Here is a 6,830-nt window from a genome sequence, read left to right on the forward strand (position 1 = left end):
CCCCGCCACGCGCACGCGCAAACGCACGCACGCTGCGCCCGCCGCGACGTCACGGCGCGCGGAAGGGACGGGGCCCGGCGCGCCCGGCCCCGCCCCCAGGAGAGCCCCGCGCGGCCCATTGGGCGCGGCTGGCGCGCGGGGGCTGCCGGGAGCGGCGCGCGCCCGGCGGGGCGGCCTGAAGGGCCCCACACGGGAGCGACGGGAACGGAGAATGGGAATGGGGAATGGGGAATGGGGAATGGGGAATGGGGAATGGGGAATGGGGAATGGGGAATGGGGAATGGGGAATGGGGCCGGGGCCAGGGCCAGGGCCGGGAGCGGACCGGGAGCGGGAAGCGGTGCGGCTGCGAGCGCCTCGTGGGGCGGCAGAAGCGCCCGGAGCCGCCCCCCGCGGTGCCTGGGCCGAGCGGGGCAGAGCCGTGTGGGAAAGGCGGAGTTCGGTGCTGGACGCTGGGGAATCGAAAGCTGTGAAAGCGCTTTTGAGACTCCCCTGTCAGCTCCCTCCGTGCCCTGGCACAGGGTGCCCAGAGAAATTGTGGCTGCCCCTGGTTCCCTGACAGTGCCCAAGGCCAGGCTGGACACTGGGGCTTGGAGCAGCAGTGGAAGGTGTCCACTGTCCACTGCCCATGGCAGGATGTGGCACTGGATGGGCTTTGAGGTCCCTTCCAGCCCAAACCAGCCTGGGGTTCTGTGATACATGGACTCATGAGATGGTTCTTCATGTTGTACTTTTTACTTAATAAACAGTTCTAGTTCGGGCCTTAGGCCTGGTCTTGCTGGCACCACTGGGCATTTCCATGTAGCTGACCTCAACCCTTGGCCACAAGCAGCTTTTTCAGCCTTTGAGGTCTGGATCCTGCTGGCAAACTCTGCCACAGGAGCCACAGAGCATCCAGAGCCATCCAGAGCTCAGGTGCTCTGGGGACCAAGGACACTCAGGCTGCCCTCCGACCACAGGGAGGGACCAACTGCATCCATAGGCTCTGGAAATTGGAAGCAAAACTTCGAAGCAGCAGTATGCTGTGACAGCACAGCACTGGGCTTGCCATGAAAATGGACCTGCAGCTTCCTGCTAAGCATTTTTTTCTGTTACCTCTGCCAAATAGTGAAGGGATGGAGGATGAACAAATAGAAATGGTGCAAAGTCCTTTCTTATTGACAGCTGACCTGCTCCACAGGACATTGGTGTCAGCAGAAAGGTCCTTCATCCACTCAAAATTGTTTAGCACAATGCTTACTATGAGGTCTTGGCCCTTTTCAGAGCATGTAAAAGGTAAAGGAAGTGGTGCAAGTGTTCCTCCCCATCCAACCCTGCTGCTGCTCCCAGCCTGGGGGTGATACTCTGATGTGCCCCAAAAGCTGCCCCATTTCCATCTGTGGGGACAAAGCCAAAGGCAAAGATGCCACTGCCCCAAAGTCCTTCTAAGCAAGACCACAAACCCACACAGGGTGCCCACACCAGCACTGCCCCTCACCCTGACACACCATTGCCATGGAGAATCCATCCTTTCCCTGCCAAACCTGGGCCCCTGCTGGCAGCTGGATCCTCCCCACTTTCCCATCACGGCCCCTGAGGAAGGACTCGCAGGTGGAATTACACCCACTGTGTAACACCTTCACGCAGAGGTGTCACTGAGAAAGGTGGGACAAAATCCAGCTCCATTCTGCTGTCCCAGGGATCAGCCATTGGCTCTGGATATCAGCCAAGGCAGCAGAGAGTTGTTTGGGACACCAAAGTAAAAAATCAGCATGTCTCAGTCTAAATATACCCAGGGCAGGGATTTGCTGACAGCATAATGCTCCTGGTACTTTCCAAAGTACAGTCTGGTGTTCTGAGTATGGGAAGGATTCCCAGGGCAGAGAAAACGAGGAGAAATCAAAAAGATAAATAAAGGAGGGGAAATCTTCCATTAATCTGTACAAAGAGCAAATCAGTGTTGTTATCCTGGCAGTTCCAAGGGTTCCTGCACCACAGCAATGGATGTTGCACATCAGGAGGGGACTCACTCTGGAAGGAGACGTCAGGTGAAATTGGAGTTCCTGTAAACTGCTCTTAATGGTGTGGTAAAAGCAATTCCTATGATGGGAGAGAAAGAGAAAAACATAGAAATTAATTTAGGAAAGCATTACAAAAACATCAAGTGTTTTGCCTTTAGTGTGGAACACCAAGGAAAACAAGAGTGGGGATATCAATTTCTGTACCTGTAAATTGAGATTGCTTCTGACCAACTCACAACTTAAGACCTCATGAGGACTGAGCAACATGTCCAAGGCATAATAAAACGAAAAAAAAAAGTTTTGATAAATTTATTCTGAGATAGAAACTCACTGGGAAAGAGTAAGTCCTAGGATGAGCAGCTGAGGGAGCTGGAAAGGGGCTCAGCCTGGAGAAAAGGAGGCTCAGGGGGGACCTTGTGGCTCTGCACAGCTCCTGACAGGAGGGGACAGCCGGGGGGGTCGGGCTCTGCTCCCAGGGACAGGGACAGGAGGAGAGAGAACGGCCTCAGGCTGGGCCAGGGGAGGCTCAGGGTGGACAGCAGCAGGAATTTCCCCATGGAAAGGGGGCTCAGGGATTGGAACTGCCCAGGGAGGTTTGGAGTGCCCATCCCTGGAGGTGTCCAAGGAATACCAGGGGTGGCACTGAGAGCTTTGGGCTGGGGACAGGGTGGGGATGGAGCAGACCTTGGATTTGATCTTGGAACTCTTTTCCTCCCTCAATGATTCTATGGTTGATGCACAATATTCCCATGCCTACCTGGCTGCAGGAATTTGAGGAGCAGTCTCTGGGTGTGCCCTGCTCAGAGAAGGCTGTGCCAGTGACTCCTCCCCGGGTGTGTGACAGATTGGTGTCACACATCTGCACAGCAGCCACACAGAGACATAGCTGCCAATTAGTGCTAATGAGGCCCCTGCTGAGGTGGAGGCAGAGCAGGGCAGGGGCGGGGGGGGGGGGCAGTTCCAGTCGAAGAGAACTTGCTCTTGCCAGTTTCCCTGCGAGGATGAGAATGAGGGGGATAGTGGGGGGAAAGTCCCAGCACCACCAGCCTGAAGATATCTCTGTGTTGTGCCACAAGGTGGGGATTCCGAGAGGGTCATCTCAGCCTCACTGTATTGACGCAAAAGTAATCCCGTGCTTAGAAAAACCCTGGAAACCCCTGGGCTGGCTCCACTGGATCTCAGCCATGCGTTCAGTCCATGTTTTCTGTCCATCCATCGTCCCAGGGAATGTGCTCCCTGCTCCTCCCCACCCCTATTCCCAAACAGGCTCTGTCTCACCTGCCCACCACAGTACACCAGGGGCAGGATTTTGGTGACACCATTTGATTTTGTCTCACTACATCTTTTCTGGATAATGAGCTAACTATTTCTCCCGACACCCTCCCACACTGGGCTGTCCTGGAGCCAGCCAAGCTTCCCTGCCAGCTGAACAGCCCAGAAAAGCCCAGTGTCACCAGGGTCCTTCCCGGAGCCACTGCCCCTCTTACCTCCATAGGCTGGGAACAGAGCAGCTCAGGGGGAGCTGATTGAAGGTTCCCCGCTCCAAGAAGTCCTGGAGTCCGGGCACAGAGAAGCAAAGCAGCAAAGCTGCCACCTGGGCCTCTCCAGGCACATGGCAGTGAACAGCCAGGCAGGGAAACTCAGCTGTGAGGATCCCCTAGCCAGGAAGGAGGGGTTTGTGCCAACGTGGGAACCTGGTGAAGCAAACAGGTGAAGCAGCTTCTCAGGAAACTCCTGCCCTGGCACTGAAAAGGAGAAACTGTGGGTGAGCAACAGCTTTTGTCTCAGCTCTGGAGGTGGCTGGGGTGGAAGGGGACAGTCCCACACAAGGTACATTCACTCACCTGGACTTACAGAGGTCCTTCAGTAGCTCCTGCCTCCATCCCAGCTGTCCAAGAGCTGCCGCATCCAGCATGGGCCCTGTGGTGGCTCTGGGGAGAGCAGAGATGCACACCCGGCACTGCCACGGGGCTGCAGCTATGGCAGAGCCAACGGGGACACCTGGGGACACAGAGGGAAGGGCAGAGAACTGACCCCAAAAGGGGCACAGTGAGATGACAAGGAGCCCTGAGCCACCCCACCACAGCAGTGACCATGGGACATCTGCACAGAGGGGACAGAGCTGTGGCTGTGGCAGGGCAGTGGCAGGGCTGTCACAGGGCAGTGGCAGAGCAGCAATGTCTGCTCGCCCACAGCCCCTTTCCAGCCCGGGCAGGGCTGGGGCTCCCCCACCTCACCCATTCCCAACTCAGCCCTGCAGCAGCTCCAGGTCATCTCCTCATTCTGCTCCTTACAGCAGCCAGAACCTGCCCTTTGATTTATTTAAGCACTGATAGCGATTCAGAAGTGTTGGAAGTGCAATTTTTCACCACCAACTAAAAATAGTGGAGTGAAATTCCAGAGCTGCCTCCAGCGCCGCCGGCCGGGCCTGGGACAATGGCATTTGTAGCCCACGAGTGACAACAGCACAGGCCGAGCTCCAGCTCCTGAAATAACAACTCAGAAAGGGCAAATTCTGGCTTTAATTACAGCCAGACAAAAAGGAGCGTTTCAGAAGAGCATTATCAGAGTATCTGGGCACATGGTGCCAGCTGCAAACCGAGCGGGGAATGCAGAGGGAGCAGGGTGGCCTCACCACACAGACACCCCAAATTTCAGGTATTCCCGAGGGGGGGAGGCACACACAACTGGAGCTTTCAGAAGAGCTGAAGCCTTTGGCACAAGGAAAAAAAACCCTTCAGGAAGCCAGAAAGAGCTGATGATCCACAACAAAGAGCCTCCAGCCCTGTGTCCAAACACAGGTGCACACAGGGATGGGCCCTCTGAACCTCTCCAACATGCACAGAAGCAGCTCCATGTGACATCCTGGAAGTGACTCTTTTTTCTCAGTCCCAAATAATCAAGTCTGGATCCCTTCTGGGAAAATAGTTACTCCCCAGCAGAAAGCCACCAGTCCTGCCCAGCTTCCAAGCCCAAACCTGCTGGAAGTGCCCAAACGTGGCCCCATGGAACTCCCTTCCCAATTCCAGCAGCAATCCCATGTGCTGGACACAGTCGAGGCTCCTGGATGGGAGCCCTGTCAGGTGATGCCCACCTCTACAGGGCAGGGAGAACCTGATGCACTGCAATATTCAGTGTGGAAAAAGGCACTTATGGATACAGAGCCACCTGAGTGCACCTGGAACAAAAGCCAGGCTGCAGCAGAGGTACTTTCTGAAGGGTGAAAGGGACCCAGTGACCTGATCCTGGCAGCTGAAAGGAAGAAAAGTTTCACCACATCTCTCTCCAGAGACCTCATCCTTCCATGGGTGAGGAGCTCCTGGGAGAGTTCCAGGTGCCAGGCACTGAGGGGACCCAGCACCTGCAGCCACCCAGACACAGCTGTGCTCTCACTGAGGGGAAGAGCCTCAGGGGAAGAGGGCAGGGGAAGAGCCAGGAACCAGCCAAGTCCCATGAAGAAAGAGCAGCCTCCAAGCATGGCTGTGAGAGTGGAGGAGAGCCCTGGGTGTCCCTCCACAGCAGCCAGGCCTCGCTGCTCCTGCTTCCTCTTGGATGCACGACTGGAAAGCAGAAACCAGGCTTGGTGCTGCCAGTAAAGGGTCAAGTGAGAAATATTTGGGATTTTATTAAACAATACACACCCATGTGGCTGGCTGCACCAAATATGGAGACTGCAGTTGTCTGCAGGCAGCAGCTTCCCTTGACTGCACCAACTGAAGGGATTATTTTTATATTTTGAATTTAGTGCCGAGCTCAGCTTGATGCCTTTACCCACACCACAAGCTGAACAGTATCACTTCTGTGTACCTGGGTCACAGACAGCGTGACATTTGTGCATCACTTTTACACCTGCTCCAGCAGAAACCTCCCATGTCCAAAATCTGGGAATCTAGAGAAAGGAGAACAAGCCAGGCTGTCCCGCCTGCCACAGCTGCAGATCAGAGACTGTGTGAGGCAGAGCACAAACTTGGAAGTCTCAGCTCCCAGGAATAACTCTGCACAAGCCCAAGTGTGACAGCAACAGGCCAAGAGCCTCACACCCAAATCCTGCTGCTCCTGTGGAAGGTGGGGGCTCAGCCTTGGCCAGAGAATCTCAGCCAAGCAACACCTGCTGAGGGGGGATTTAAAACATCCTTTAAAAGCCCTGATACTAATGATGTCCCTCACAAATTGCCTGCCGAGCTGGGGGAGGAGGCAGGTGCTCCCTGGACAGCCATGGACACACGTGGGTTGGCCACGGGAGAGGCCAGAGAGGTCAGGGCAGGCCCACGGAGCCAGGACACTTCAGTGTGGGCTGACCTGGCCCCAAGAGGCAGAGAGAGAAAAGGCTTCTTGAAAAACCACCTTGAGGTTCTAGGATTGGGATGATAAGGGCAGGGTGCTGCCGCTGCAGCTGTCCTTCCTCTGCCTCGGTTGTTCAGAGCAGCCCAGGTAACACTCACAAGCACACCTGCCTTTGGACTCTTTCTTGGATTTCTCCCTCCTTCTGAAGCCACAGTTTAAGCTCCAGCTTCAAAGAGCAACTGAGTGTGCTGGAGAAACACAGATCCATGGAATGCCTGAGGTTGGAAAAGCTCTCCCAGACAATCTTGTCCCAACTGTGCCCCATCCTCATCTTATCACCCAGCCCAGAGACTGAGCGCCACCTCCAGGGATGGGCACTCCAAACCTCCCTGGGCAGTTCCAGTCCCTGAGCTCCCTTCCCATGGAGAAATTCCTGCTGCTGTCCACCCTGAGCCTCCCCTGGCCCAGCCTGAGGCCGTTCCCTCTCCTCCTGTCCCTGTTCCTGGGAGCAGAGCCCGACCCCCCCGGCTGTCCCCTCCTGTCAGGAG

The sequence above is a fragment of the Prinia subflava genome, chromosome 16, assembly GCF_021018805.1.
Source record: "Prinia subflava isolate CZ2003 ecotype Zambia chromosome 16, Cam_Psub_1.2, whole genome shotgun sequence".
Classification (NCBI taxonomy): Eukaryota; Metazoa; Chordata; class Aves; order Passeriformes; family Cisticolidae; genus Prinia; species Prinia subflava.